The 14,713-nt window shown below is 56.1% G+C and overlaps 1 protein-coding gene across 2 annotated transcripts in view; it reads right to left on the bottom strand.

The window, feature by feature from the left end:
- AGAP1 (ArfGAP with GTPase domain, ankyrin repeat and PH domain 1) overlaps nt 1–14,713 on the bottom strand; it is a 568,353-nt gene that overhangs the window by 410,416 nt on the left and 143,224 nt on the right. The gene's annotated exons all lie outside the window — the stretch shown is intronic.

The raw sequence follows: 14,713 nt of genomic DNA, 5'->3' as shown, positions 1-14,713 counted from the left end.
CAGCCTCGGGGTCGACCACCTCCTCCCCGCCCGGGGCCCAGGCCAGGCTCCCGGAGCTGCTGTAGCGCCTCCCGCGGCCCAGGGTCCTACCCCGCGGCGCCTCGGCTCGGCTCCAGTGCCTGAAGCTGAGGCTCCGCCGCAGGGGCGCGGCCCGGGCCCCCTCCACGTCCGGACTGCCCGGCGCGGGCGAGCGCGACCCCTCCTCCACCTCCTCCTCCATGGCCTGGGGCCTGCCGGTCCGGTCCTCAGGCCCCGGGCCGCGTGCGCAAGGCCGGAGCCGCCCGAGTTCCAGCTGCCCGGTGCTGCGGGTGCGGAAGGTGCGGAAGTCCCAGGTGCGCGGCGGCCGGCGGTCCTCCGGGTCCTCAGCGCCCGCCGCCTCCTCCACGAGCCGCCCGGGCGCGTCCGGGGAGCGCGCGGGCCGGGGCCTCCAAGTCGGACGCGGGTCGGGGCCGCCGGGGCCCGGCGCGCCCAGCGGCTCCTTTCTGACCATGGTCACGGAGATGCGGTAGACGGTCTTCCTGGGGGGCGGCCCGCGCGGCATCGCGTCCGCGGGCGGAGACGCGGGTTCGCCGCTGCCGTCCAGCAGGTACATGTGGCCCCGGGCCGCGGCCGCCCGCCAGGGCTCCGCCGCATCCAGCGCGCCGCGGGCCGCCGGGCCGCGCCGGCCGGGGCCCGGTCGCCGGGCGAGGCGGGGAGGGCGGGCACGCCCGGAGAGGGTCCACGCCCCCCCGCCCGCCGCGAGGCGGGGCGGAGCGCGCTCAGGCTGCGGGAACGGTGCTCCTGGCGCCCGCCAGCCCCTGCGCCGCGCGGCCCGAGTGCGGGGGTCCGGGCCCGGGGCGCCGAGCCATGGGCTGGCGGGACCCGGCGGGCGATCAGGCGCGGGGCCGGGCTCGCCGGCAGAGGCGGTCGCGGCGCGCGGGGCCCGGGGCGGGCGGCGGCGCCCGCGGCTTCATTGTCTACGGCGCGGGGCCCGATCGCATCCTCCGGCCTTGTCTGCACAGTCCGCAGCCTCCGCCACTCCCTGGGTTCGGGACGCGCGGGCAGCTGCGCGGGCCGCGGGCGAGGGGCGGCGGTTTAAAATGGAAATACGCGCCGGGGCGGGGCGGGGCGGGCGGGGGGGCGGCGGACCAGCAGGGACGGCGGGCCGCGCGCCCAGCCCGGCCGCCTAGTGCCGGGAGCGCGGCGGCGGCGGCGGCGGGCGCGCGGATCGGCGGTCGGGCCCAAGCGCCGGGGTGGATCGCCGCCTCACAGACTGGAGCCTGGGGTCGGGTGGGGGGCGGGGCGCAGATGAGTAGGGGAGGGGGTGGTGAGGGCTTGTTTTGCCAAAGAAAACAAAATATGAGCCCTCTGTCACCTACTGAGGATTTTTACGAAACCCTGTCCTCATCAAGGTGGTTTAAAGAAGATACGACTGAAGAGGCTTGTTTTAAAAAACGGAGTATCTTAGGTACTGGTCCTAACTTTAGAAGAGCAATAATGCATTCCTAGTAAGGGCCCAGGAAGGCATCAGGCAGGCGATGGGACTGCGGGTCACACCAGAGCCTTCCAAACAAAGGACCCGCAATTTCACTCCTAATTAATATTTTGGAGTATTTTCCCAACGTGGAGGGAAACCTCCCGACAGGCAGGCATTTGCTGTCTGGGGTCAGAGGCAAGAGAACACAGTGAGGAAGAGGAGGAGGAAAAAGGCTGGCCTGTCCCAGCCCTGTGAGCTCAGGGGTCGGTTTTTGGTTTTTACACCTGTTAAGTAGAGATGGAAAAGGGAACAAACAAAAAACCCAGTACGTAAACTCTCAGCATTCTTGTGAGGACTGAATTAGCTAAGAGGTATGTGCAGGCATTCTGTGTAAGCACTAAGTAAAGTATTTGCCATCTCTGCCCGACCAGCTACTTCTTGGCTTTCTAGATACTGGTTCTCCGTATTATCCAACACAGCACCATAGTCAATGGACTTCATCCACGTATTAGTTCTTCGTGATGTCCTGAACATAGATCTCTCCAGTTCGCTTGTTTAAAAGTTTCAGAAAGAAAATGTCTCATCAAACTGGATGCTTTTCTACAGCCTTCTCTAGGCCTGAAAATGCCAAGACTGCAGAGAGGTGGTTTTTAGGAAAAGTGCTGGAGGCCAGGCCAGGTGTGGCTGTGGGATTAGACAGCTGTTTGCAAATGCTGATTTCCCTTCTTTAGTCTCTCGAATAATTATGGGGCACCTATTGTGTTTATGGCAGGGAAAATGCTATAAAGATGAATCGGAGTCTCTTACAAAGGAGGTTATAACCTAGGAGATCTGAATTTTACCTCAGTGAAATGAGATATTTGGACTTGATGAGATAAAAGTTAGTTGAGTTTATTTTTTAAAAGATACTTTATGGTACAGAGGATTTTAAGGGCCCTGAAAATACCCTGTACCCTGAATGATAGATATGCATCATTATATATTTGTCCAAACTCATAAAATATGAACCTAGAGACTGTTACACAGAGTAAGTCAGGAAGAAAAAAATAAATTTTGTATATTAATGCACATGCATGGAATCTAGAAAAATGACACTGATGAACCCATCTGCAGGGCAGAAGAGACACACAGAGCTGACTGTGGATGCAGGTGGAGAAGGGGAGGGCGGGATGGACTGAGAGCGCAGCGCTGATATACGTGCAGGGCCAGGCGTAAACAGCCAGTGAGGAGCCGCGGCACAGCACAGGGGCGACACGGGGCCCTTGACAGCACAGACGGGGGGTCCGTGACAACGGGGGCCCCGTCACAGCACAGACGGGCGGTGTGGTGGGGGGAGGACCAGGAGGGAGGGGACATACGTGCACCTGTGGCTGGTTCATGTGGTTTTATAGCAGAAGCCAATGCGATATTGTAAAGCAATTACCCTCCAATTAAACATAAATTTAAAAAATTTTTAAAAACTTAAAAAATACTGGAGTGGGTAGCCTTTCCCTTCTCCACAGGATCTTCCCAACCCAGGGATCAAACCCAGGTCTCCCACATTGCAGGAGGATTCTTTATCAGCTGAGCCACAAGGGAAGCCCAAATTTGGGGAAACAGTGGAAACAGTGTCAGACTTTATTTTGGGGGGCTCCAAAATCACTGCAGATGGTGACTGCAGCCATGAAATTAAAAGATGCTTACTCCTTGGAAGAAAAGTTATGACCAACCTAGATAGTATATTCAAAAGCAGAGACATTACTTTGCCAACAAAGGTCTGTCTAGTCAAGGCTATGGTTTTTCCTGTGGTCATGTATGGATGTGAGAGTTGGACTGTGAAGAAGGCTGAGCGCCAAAGAATTGATGCTTTTGAAGTGTGGTGTTGGAGAAGACTCTTGAGAGTCCCTTGGACTGCAAGGAGATCCAACCAGTCCATTCTGAAGGAGATCAGCCCTGGGATTTCTTTGGAAGGAATGATGCTAAAGCTGAAACTCCAGTACTTTGGCCACCTCATGAGAAGAGTTGACTCATTGGAAAAGACTCTGATGCTGGGAGGGATTGGGGGCAGGAGGAGAAGGGGACAACAGAGGATGAGATGGCTGGATGGCATCACGGACTCGATGGACGTGAGTCTGAGTGAACTCTGGGAGATGGTGATGGACAGGGAGGCCTGGCGTGCTGCAATTCATGGGGTCGCCAAGAGTCGGACACGACTGAGCGACTGAACTGAACACAGATGATTCACAACCTGTCAGCAAGTCTTCGTTTATTCACTGCTCCATTTGTTGAATTTATTCATCAAATATATATATTGAGTATCCACTGTGGCACTCCGCAGTGAGGAGGCCAGGTCTCTGATCTCCAGAATTCACAAACCCATGAAAAAGGCTGCAGATCTCAAGGCCAAGTGATGGAACACACACAGACAGGAGGCTGAAAGGACGGTACAGGTGCCCTGTAACGGACGAGCACCTGAAGAGACAGCTAAAGCCTCCAATCTTACAGCTGTCGAGACCTAAAGGCCCACAGGATCTGCAAGCAGAGAAACGAAAACTCAGCAATGCAGAGAGACCTGATCTCTGTTAGGACCAGGATCCAAGACCTGAGCTTAGCCTGGGGTCTGTTCTCACCATGACAACTTCAAAACATTGAGATGAATTTTAACATGAAATCAGCTGGCCCATAATTAAGATATAAACTGTATCTTGGTATCTGGGGCATTCATAAAAGCCCAACAGTGGGGGCTGGGTGGCCAGCATTTCTTTAGAACGTGAATACTGTGCAGTTGGGTTTCCCTGGTAGCTCAGCAGTCAAGGATCCAACCCGCCAAGACAGGAAACATGGGTTCGAGCCCTGGGTCAGGGAGATCCCCCAGAGAAGGAAATGGCAACCCACTCCACTATTCTTGCCTGGGAAATCCTACTGGACAGAGGGGCCTGGTGGGCTCCAGTCCAGGGGTTCACACAGAGACAGACGCGACCTCAGGACTAAGCAACAGCAACACTGGACTGTCAGGGTCCTTCCAGTCCCTCTATGATTGTCTGAAATCCAGCCCGGGTTTTGCACTTTGCTGTGGGAGGCCGCAGGCTGCAGAGTAGAAGATTCCATCTGATCTGCCTTAGATGACACTGGAGGAGCGAGCTGTTTCTACTCCAGCCGGCCGGCGGGTTCACCATCTTTCGGTGCTTTCAGCCTCACCGGCAGCACCGTTTTCCACGCAGTTATAGCAATTCCACGTGAGGCCCAGTGGTCTGCACTGGAAAACCTGGGAGAATGGCTTCTCCCTACTGCTCTGGACACATGGGCTCTTCCGAGGCTCAGCCAGAACCTGCCACTCCAGAATCTAAATCCTCTTTCTCACAGCCAGACCTGCCTTTGAAAAATAAAAATAATTATACTATACGTGTTCAGGTGGGCATGGCGCTTTCATCTTCCTGTTGCTTTTTAAAGCAGCCCCTCTAGGCCATTATTTCTTGAATTTTTTCCAGCCATAGAGTATATCTGTATCACCATTTGGGCTTTAAAAAAAAGAGAGATTGGGGTTGATCTTACTGCCACATCAAAACCGAGCAGCAGGCAAAGCCCTGATACTGCAGAGATGCCGGTGTCAGAGAGGGAGGGACTGCAGTGGGGGTCTGGGAGAGGCGGCCGGCCCTGTCTACGCCCCCAGCCCCTCATTCATCACCCCTGGCAGCTGACATCGCTCTCCCAGCCCCAAGCTGATAAAGGTCCTTCGACCACCCTCCTGTGACATTCCGGTCCCGGGCCATGTCTAGCTGCCTACAAATGAAACATCCCTGCGTGAAAATGCTTTCTCGCAAGCCTTCCTAGAGCTGATCAGCCGTGTTTAAAAGGAAGCCCCTGGTAGACCGCAGAGCCATCTGCTCCACGAGCTGCCTTTCCAAATAACAGAACATGCCAGCCAGTCACCACGTTTACAGCATCTTGGCAGAGCCCCATCTGTGGACCACAGAAACCGCCCAGCCCCCACCGGCCTTGTCCTGGCCTCTGCACGCCCACCCCCCAAGAGCTGACAAAGAGCCCTCGCTGCTGTCACGGGGCCTGTGACGGGCTCTTTTCTCACAGCAGGCTGACTCACCAATACATACAGGAAGCAGAGAAAGAGATGCGTGTTTTCCTGAACAATTCCCTGGCAATCTCTTTCGGCCAGAGACTCAAGTCAGATGGAGGAGAGCAGGATCTAGACCTCGGATCCGCTGAGATGCTCAGCCCCTGCCATCACCCTGCTGGGACTGACCTCATCAGGGACCTCGCTGTCCCCTCGTTTTCGAAACTGCAGGTCAAAGTGGGACTCGAGGGAGAGACCTTCGAGTCACAGAAGGACGAAGCTTGTGCTCAGTCCCTGAGGCAAGGACGTTCTGATCCAGCAGGATAAAGACCACGGGGGGCCTCCAAGTAGCTTGGCAGCATCTTCCCTCAAGGACCAACAATGGTGCAGTCGCTGCCAGCCTAGTGACGGGACCACGTGGTGTGCCTGGATGCACAGACTTCCGAAGGCCTGTGAGCCACACCCCTCAGTTTTAACAGGAAGCCCCCATGGCGTAACTGCAATGGGCAAGACAACCAAGCTCCAGGCCTGAGAGTGAGGAACCAGGTCACCACTACCGATCATCACCGAGCCTGGTTTGACCACAGAAGAAAGCGTTTCTCAGTCCGCTGCCTGTCCGAAGGCATCCTCAGATCTGAGAATCGGGCAGTTCTGCCCACATGGAAGCCAGAGAGCTGGGTGCCCCTGCGGGTGGGCCAGGGCAGAGGAGGGTGGGAGAGCCACCCCCACAGTGTCCCTGCAGCCAGGGTTTATCCGGGGACCTTCCTGCAGATTTCAGCTGACTGCTGACTGATAAGATGCTGGCAGTCGGTACCACAATTGCGCGAGGGTGCTCACACTTGACTCACAGAGGAGTTTGTGTTCGAGACGAATCACAAACGGCCACCCTGACGGTCAGTGGACCAGGGGAAAGTGTTACTTGAGTTAAGAAGCAGGTGGGTAAGAGAAAGGCAGAACACTAGTATTTCTACCTGAAACACTCAAGGTTTCCAAAAGGGAAGTGGTATGTGGCTTTCATCCAGAGAAGGGTGCATCCACCACGGTGCTCTGGGCATCCTGGGCTGGTTCCTTCTTGGTGGGGGCCGTCCTGTGCATCGTAGAATGTTTGTTCAGCAGCATCGCTGGCCTCTACCCACTAGATGCTGGTAGCAACACACACACACAAACACACACACACCGCCCCTGCAGTTGGCAGATACTGGCAAACGTCTCCTGGGAGCACAACGCCCCAGGTGGGAAACCACAAGTCCACAGGCCAGACACACTCACGTGGAAAGGAAACAAGGGATTCCCGGTCTTCTTTTCATTTTACCGTTTTACTTATTCAACCAATCCCGCCTGCTTCTGCATGTAATCAAGAAAGGCTCTAGACAGCCTCTCTATAGAAAGAGAAGTAATTATTTCCAGCATGTCTCTCCCAAAATGCAAAGAACAGCAGCAGTTACAGAGGAGGCCATCTGTGATAGACACGTTATCACTTACGATTGGTTTAAATGAGTAAGTATCAGGAATGTGATTAAAATGCTGGAAAGGAAAAACATGAGGTTTCACCTATCTTAATTACTTAAAATCCAAAGCAGTGTGGTATTGTGTTTAATCAGAAAATGTCTTAAGCAAGATGCTTGAAGGTTTGGACCCAGGAGTGCATTCCAGCACAGCCTAGGTGTGGAGAGAGTACCTGAACACACGTGGGATCTCCGCTCCCGCCATGAGCTCCTGCAGAGACTGTGTGTAGCCTGGACGGGCCACAGATCCAGGGTGGGAGATACCTGGTCACACGGTCCCCTCCTGAACTAGCTCAGGGTGACCATCATTCCATTCTTTGCAAATGGGAACCACTGTTTAAATTACAGCAAGCGAGGGCTGGAAGAGATCTTCAGTCAGTTCAGTCACTCCATTGTGTCCAACTCTTTGCGACCCCATGGACTGCAGCACGCCAGACTTTCCTGTCCATCACCAACTCTCAGAGCTTGCTCAATCTCATGTCCGTTGAGTCGGTGATGCCATCCAACCATCTCATCCTCTGTTGGCCCCTTCTCCTCTCGCCCTCAATCTTTCCCAGCATCAGGGTCTTTTCCAATGAGTCAGCTCTTCGCATCAATTGGCCAAAGTATTGGAGTTTCAGCCTCAGCATCAGTCCTTCCAATGAACACCCAGAACTGATCTCCCTTAGGATAGACTGGCTGGATCTCCTTGCAGTCCAAGGGACTCTCAAGTCTTCTCCAACACCAGAGTTCAAAAGCATCAATTCTTCGGCACTCAGCTTTCTTTATAGCCCAACTCTCACATCCATACATGACTACTGGAAAAACCATAGCCTTGACTAGATGGACCTTTGACCCATTTCACAGATAAAGCAGCTCACTCCATGGGAAGCCACCTGCCTGAGGCCACAGCAGAGGAGCAGAGGGCCCTGCACACAGCTGGGACAGGAGCCCCCAGGAAAGTCAAAGTGAAGTGGAAACCACAAGTCCAGTTAAGCAGGCTGGTGATGAGCAGCTTTTGATTTCAGAAATATGCCCGTGTCAGGGAGGAGTTGGGTCCTCACTCTCCAATACAGGAATGTGTCACAAACGTCTTCATGGTCTTGCTAAGTGTCAGGCAAAAGAGACTTAGGCTAGAATGAAAGCCAAGCCTATGAACTGTCACTTTATGGAAACAAATACCAACCCCCACTGGAGTGACAACCACAGCGGCTCCCACCCACGGCCACCGTGCAGCTCCCAGCAAGGAAGCTCCCCTTTCTTCCATCCAGCCTCCAGCTTTCTGGGGCGGTTCAGCCGAGGAGTCAGAAGGATTTAATCAAGGGCAACACACAACGGAGCACCTGTTCCTTGAACAGCTGCGAAGCAGCCCTGGAATGTGTGTGGAGCAAACCCAAGCAACTCCTGCAGATTACCTAACCCTTCCAGCCTGCGAGGGCAGAGGGGCTGAGCCCACCTGCTAACATCTTGCACTGCAGGATCCCACAGGAGGGACCCCCTCATAATAACATCTGCCCGACGGGGCGGTCCTACAGACATGGCAAGCAAAACCCCAGCGAGAGTCTGTAGGGACCCTCCTAACAGCCTCTGCGGTGGAAAACAACACCAGGAACTGGCAAAGACCAGCCACCTGAGAGGGTGTGTGACAACGGCTGGGTGTTCTCCAAGCTGCTCTTTGGACCCACAGACCCCCCTCCCAGAGTCGTAAAATCCAGAACTCCTGTGAAACTAAAAGTCGAGGACACAAATAGTGCCCTGGGAATTATCAGCATGGTGACAAAGCTTACCTTTATGGAGAAAAAGCCTATTTGAACCAGAGTTCTCACGACTGCAGCCCATGTGGCACCTGGCTGCAGAGATATTTGGAAATCTTTCATCTGTGCCCGGGGACGTAAAGGTTTGATATGTTTTTCTCTGAATGCTGAAAACAGCATGTTTGAGATGCCTGTTTGAAGCTCAAATCCACCCCCCTACCCCAAATCTGCAGTGGAAGACATGTGATCAGCCTCCTGCCGTCATTAGCCAAGGTGTCACCAGCTCCCTGGTTCCCAAGCTGGGAGGATAAATGCCCCAGAGCGGCTGGTGACAGCAGCCACCCCCCACTCGGTAGATAACAATCTGCATAAGAGCTCTGGAGACAGGAGAGAAGTGGGCCACCAGGATCAGTTCCAACACAGAAAGACGGAATAAAACGTCCACATCTTCGCATCTGCTCACCACGCCCTGGCCATCAGCACCCAGCCTGCAAAGAGCAGGGGTGAAGGGGTTCCTGGAGCAGAAAGCTGAGGGATGTGGAGGGGCACTGGGGAACACAGGGCTGCAGGTCTTGGCCCAGATGACTCCTGCGGGCTCTCAGCTTCTTTACCTGGTTATGAAGTTGTGCGAGGTGTGTCTCCTTTAAAAACAATCACCACCTGCCCTGGAACCTTCCATGAAAAGAGAAGGACCAAAGCAGGAATGATGGATAAATCAGCTGTGGGCAGGCAATCTATAGGCCCCAAAATCTGGACTGAGTCTCCCCCTCCTGTCGTCTCTGTCCCCCTAGGACTGCTGCTGAACTGTGAACCTGCCTGGTGACGGACCCACACAAAACTTTCTAAATTTGGAAAAGGAGGTTCCACCCACCAGCACCACAGTGGGTGGGTCAAAGGTGGCCGAGAAGCCTCTAAATGACAAAGTCCGATAACCACTGAAGCAACGACCAGCTGGCTCGGCCTCAAGGGGGGCACAGGGCAGGGGGTTGGGTACCATGCCTGGGTCCCTCCTCCACTCCACCGCAGGGAGGCGGCCGGGGAAGTCCTCGGTCCATCCAGGGCACCCCTGCCTCTTGCCCTCTAGGGGTCTCCTGTCCTTCACTGGCCTCCTGGGCCTCCTCCCACACGGCCACACGCTGAGCTAATGCCATCCCACCATCCCAGCCTCGAACATTCTCTTCCCGAAGCCTCCAGGTTGGCCATCCTCTCCTAGAACTGCCACCAGTCGTTATTTCAATACAGCCTCTCCTCCCCAGTCCTTCAGACCCTTGAATCCAGCAAAGGCTGAGAGACATCCCGCTGTCTACACCAGCCATGACCCTGCCAGCCCGCTGGTGCCCCTGAGACCCCCTCCCCCCGCCCACGCTCACCCCAACCGCCAGCCACTGGACTGATGCGCCTCACAGCGTGTCCATGGGCCAGCAGCACGTGGCCCTCACCCAGCCCTCCACATCTCCAAGAGGCTCTCGGCCAAGCTCAAGTGCCGGGGCCCTGGGCCCAGTGCAGACGATCACACAGCGGGCAGGGCTGGGCAACACGTCCTGCAGTCCCCACTGCAGCCCTGGGCCCCCACCCACCTCTCCATGCTAGCGATCAGAGCTGACCGCCTCCCTGAGGACGCCTCCCAGGAAGCGTGCAGGGCAGTGGTCAGAGCAGCTGGCTCTCCAGCCTCATGACCACACCCTTCTCTCCCCCGCTCAGAGTTGGCATGTCTATCACAATCGCCTGCTCGCCTCAGGCCAGGCCGGCCCATGAAACTGCTCAATCATCGCCCACTTAATGGGACACAGAAACAAGAGTCTATCTTCTGTCTGTCTGTCCTCGGCCTCTCCCAATTTCCCCCCCAAATGAGGAGTGCCCGCCCCATCCGCAAGTATTTCCCATCCTCACCATCTTCCCCTGGGTGCCCTGGGCAGGCAGGCCTGGCACACCACGCTGCTGGCTTAGCCCACTCTTAGGCAACCACTCTTTCTGCTGCAATCACAGACTTTTGGGGCACAATGCTGCCCCAGACCTCCAGAGAGTCCCATCACCTGCAGAGTCCAATGCCCCTTCAGCACCTGCGCCCCAGGCCCCAGACGGCCCCCCACCCACCCCCCTGCAGACCCCTGCAGTGCAGAGCAGCTGGGGTGCTAGACTCCTGAGGGGTGCAAATTCTGTGTGACTTTGGGAATGTGGCCTCCACATCAGCCTCACTGATGCCGTGAGGGGACAATCACAGGGCAGATGTGAGGATCAGGTGTGATGAAGGCTGTGAAGTCCTGGCTCCGGGGCTTGGAGCACACGCGTGTGGGCTGCAGCATCCAAGCCTTCATCCCAACACGTCTAACCGCTTACCAGTCTGGACTGGGAAGTATGGAGCCTCCCCACCACATCCTGCAGGATCAGCCAGCTCCTCTCATTACTGGAGCCCGGGCTCAGGTGTCTGTGTCCTTCCCTACACAGACACACAGACACAAACACACAGACACAAACACACACAGACACACACACACAGACACACACACACACACCCCTATGCACACCTCTTCAAGGTATCAGTCACTTTCTCTGACCTGACACTTGCCACGTGCCATGGACACAACCATCTCCCCCCAGAAGACCAGGGCCAGCAGCTTTCTCTCTTAAATTCCAGCCTTGATCAGCGCTCTACTGAAGAAGTGCTGCCCAGGGGTTGATGCCATCGATCCAGGGGGCTGATTCCAGCTGAGCTGGGGGCGGGGGGAGCAGCAGGACCCGCGTTATGTCACAAGCACCAGCAGAGGTCAGCTGACTCGCCGGGCCCCGCCCCCTCTCGGATGCTCCGGTTTACTCGGCCACACACCGGGGCCGCCCCCGCCCCTTCCGAGTGTATCTAGAAGTCTCCAGCGGTTTAGAAAGGCGAAGAGGACAGGGTGAGTCATTTCTTCCCCTGGCCACAAGAAGCCTCAGCTGCAGCGGATCTGGGGTGGCTGCCCCCTGAGAAAAGCTGCCCCTCCTTCGGTGGAAAACAGGCAAACGCGACGGGGCGGGGGAGGAGGGAGGAGGAGAGATTGCCCAGAGCCTGACTGCCTGGTGGTGGGGGCGGTGTCCCCGAGGCAGAAGCTTCATTTTAGGGAGGAGAGAAGGACTGATGCTGAAGCTGAAGCTCCAATCCTTTGGCCACCTGATGCGAAGAACCGACTCATTGGAAAAGACCCTGATGCTCGAAAAGATTGAAGGCGGGAGGAGAAGGGGGAGACAGAGGATAACAGGGTTGGATGGCATCACCGACTCAATGGACACGAGTCTGTCAAACTCCGGGAGTTGGTGATGGACAGGGAGGCCTGGCGTGCTGCAGTCCATGGGGTCGCAAAGAGTCAGACACGACCGAGCGACTGGACCGAACTGAACTGTGCGGTTCAGAGGGGAGAAAGTCTGCTACCTGGAGAAAGCTTTCCTTGGAGGTTTCCGGGAAGGTGATGCTCCTACCCCGCCCACCCCAAGGGCCTGAGTCTTGGTCACGCCCACTATGCAAAACAGGGTGGGTGGAGATTCACCCAGGAGTTCCCAGCCAGCCGGGGATGGGGGTGGTCCGCCGGTCCGCCGGTTCACTGGGATGCTGCAAGCAGGGCCACCTGCCCAGCCCTGGGCCCTCGCTGGGTGCGTGCTCTGTGCTCAGTCGTGTCCGACTCTTTGCAACCCCCTGGACTGTAGTCCGCCAGGCTCCTCCGTCCCTGGGATTCTCCAGGCAAGAATACTGGAATGGGTTGCCATTCCCGTCTCCGGGGATCTTCCTGACTCTGGGAGCGAACCACAGCCTCCTGAAAGTCTCCTGCCTTGCAGGCAGATGCTTTACCCCTGAGCCACTGGGGAAAAGAAGGAAATGCAGGCTGTTGGGCCAGGTGCTTAGAACACCCAGGAAGAAATACAACACCTTAAGTAATTCAGAAAAGAGAGGCTACTGATGAGACCTCCACTAGAGTCAATTCAAGGATCCTGTGGCTCTGAGTACCTGGCATTTCCAAAGTTCTCAGAAGAGTGGTTTTCGTCACTTTTCAAATGGCACATTCAGGGAAGGCCTGGGAGGCTGCAGTGGGCCCACAGAGATGGCCACTCTGCAAACACCACCTCTCTCTACCCAAAGTGTCCAGGAATCTCCAGGAAACAACAGCTGTCACTGGACATTTCTGGGTGCAAAAAAAAAAATTTTTTTTTTAAGTGACGCAAGGCAGGAGAATGTTCATACCAAAGGTCTTCTTCTCAGGAAGACTGCTCTCTGGAATTACAAAAGTTTATGCCCGAGGAGATTTAGCACTTGAGGTGGAAGTCCAGGAAAGCCACCAGCACACAGCTCCCCAGCATTCACAGGCTGCAGTGAAGCCAAGGGATGAACCTGGGCCTGCAGTCTGCTCACACCGCCCTCCCCAGGCCTGCATGGGGCAGGGCAGCACTAGCCCACCTCCTGCAGCCAGGCCAGAGTGGGTCTCACTCATGATAAAGACCGGGAGAGCAGTGGTGTGGCCAGTCTTTGTAAGCCACGCTCGCAACACACTTTCAGTTTACCAGCTCGCTTACAATTAAGATATAAAAAGGTAATTCACACTGATTGACGAATCCAGGACCAAAGTCTTGTTGGGGGTGGGGGTAGGGGGTGGGGCGCCTCCCGTCTACTAGAGGTTTTAACCCCAGGCTTTAAACCCCAGCACAGCGAGCAGGGTGGGCTGGCCCACCCCCAGCCAGCAGTTCTAGCGTTTCCACCCAGACCCCCAAGGAGCCAGCTCCCCACCACCTTCCTCCTGCAGCCTAGGGCCTCCAGGCTCAGCCAGACCAGCCCTGGGCTGCCCCTCCCAAGAGGGCCAAGGCCAAGGCCAGGCTCAGCTGGGGGGCCCTTCACAGATGTCAGCACAGTTCATCCCATTTGATCCCCCAAAGCCCCTGTGCCTTGGATCTCACTCCGGGTGTCCCCTGCCCCCACCCCCTCCAAAAGCACCCAGTGCACCCAAGGCGGGGTTGTGCGGCTGACCCCACTCTGGGGTCCTCCGACTTGCAAAGGGAGGCTAGAGTGGAAGCTAGGGCGGAGAGGAGACAGGATGAGAGGGCTTTTGGGAAAGCAAGTCAGAGAACATCACTGTGCTCTGCTTAGGGAGGGAGGCGGGAGGTAAAGAGGTAACAAACAGACTGGGAGCAAGCAGGCAGAGGAGCCAACACACACCCACAGCTTCTCACTCAGTTCCAAGCGGGGAGGGGGCACCGAACGTTCCAGGCAGCCTGGGGTAAAACAGGCTCCCATTCATCTAAATCTCCAGGGACAAGGCACCAGTCCAGAAGTCAGGATTATCCCCAGATCCCTCCATCAAAACCCAACCCCCTCCTTCTTAGGTTCTAAGAAAGGCTGAGCAAATCTGCCTCCTCATCCCCGACTCTCCCAAACTCTGAAACTGCTTCCGCCTCCAGCCAAACTCCAGGGCATGTCTCCCCAGGAAAACTAAGTGGCCCCAAATTGCCCAGCCACTGCCCAGTCCACCTGCAGAGCCCGCCTGCTCCTGGAGAGCCCTCTCTCACCCTCCTGGCCTGCCCCCACTCCTCTTCCCAGCCCTGGACCCTGACCCTGGAAGGCTGCAGGGGAAGTCTGTACGATGCAGCCTTCCCTTCCTTAAAGCGGAAGTCCTCACTTATGAAGCCATCAGTTCTTAGCATCAGACACACTCCAGGTCCAATGAGATCGGGACCCAGGCCTGGGCATCAGGAAAGCTGTACATGTCCCCCAGGAGACATCTAGACCTTTCACAGGTCTGTCAACTCACTCCCTCCAAGGGTTACAGAATCAGCAACATCACTTCTGAAGCAAAATCTCAACACTCCTAGCAACACAGACATTTATTTTGCCCACAGGGAACGGTGGGCACGAACAAGCAGAAACGCTTCCCAAAGGATGTCAGAGTGCACGGGAAAACGTCCACGGATGTCCAAGCGGCTGCCAAGGTTTTAATGACCTTGACGACCAAGACAG

The sequence above is a fragment of the Budorcas taxicolor genome, chromosome 3 (genome assembly GCF_023091745.1).
Source record: "Budorcas taxicolor isolate Tak-1 chromosome 3, Takin1.1, whole genome shotgun sequence".
Classification (NCBI taxonomy): domain Eukaryota; kingdom Metazoa; phylum Chordata; class Mammalia; order Artiodactyla; family Bovidae; genus Budorcas; species Budorcas taxicolor.
This window is presented reverse-complemented; position numbering and strand designations above follow the sequence as displayed.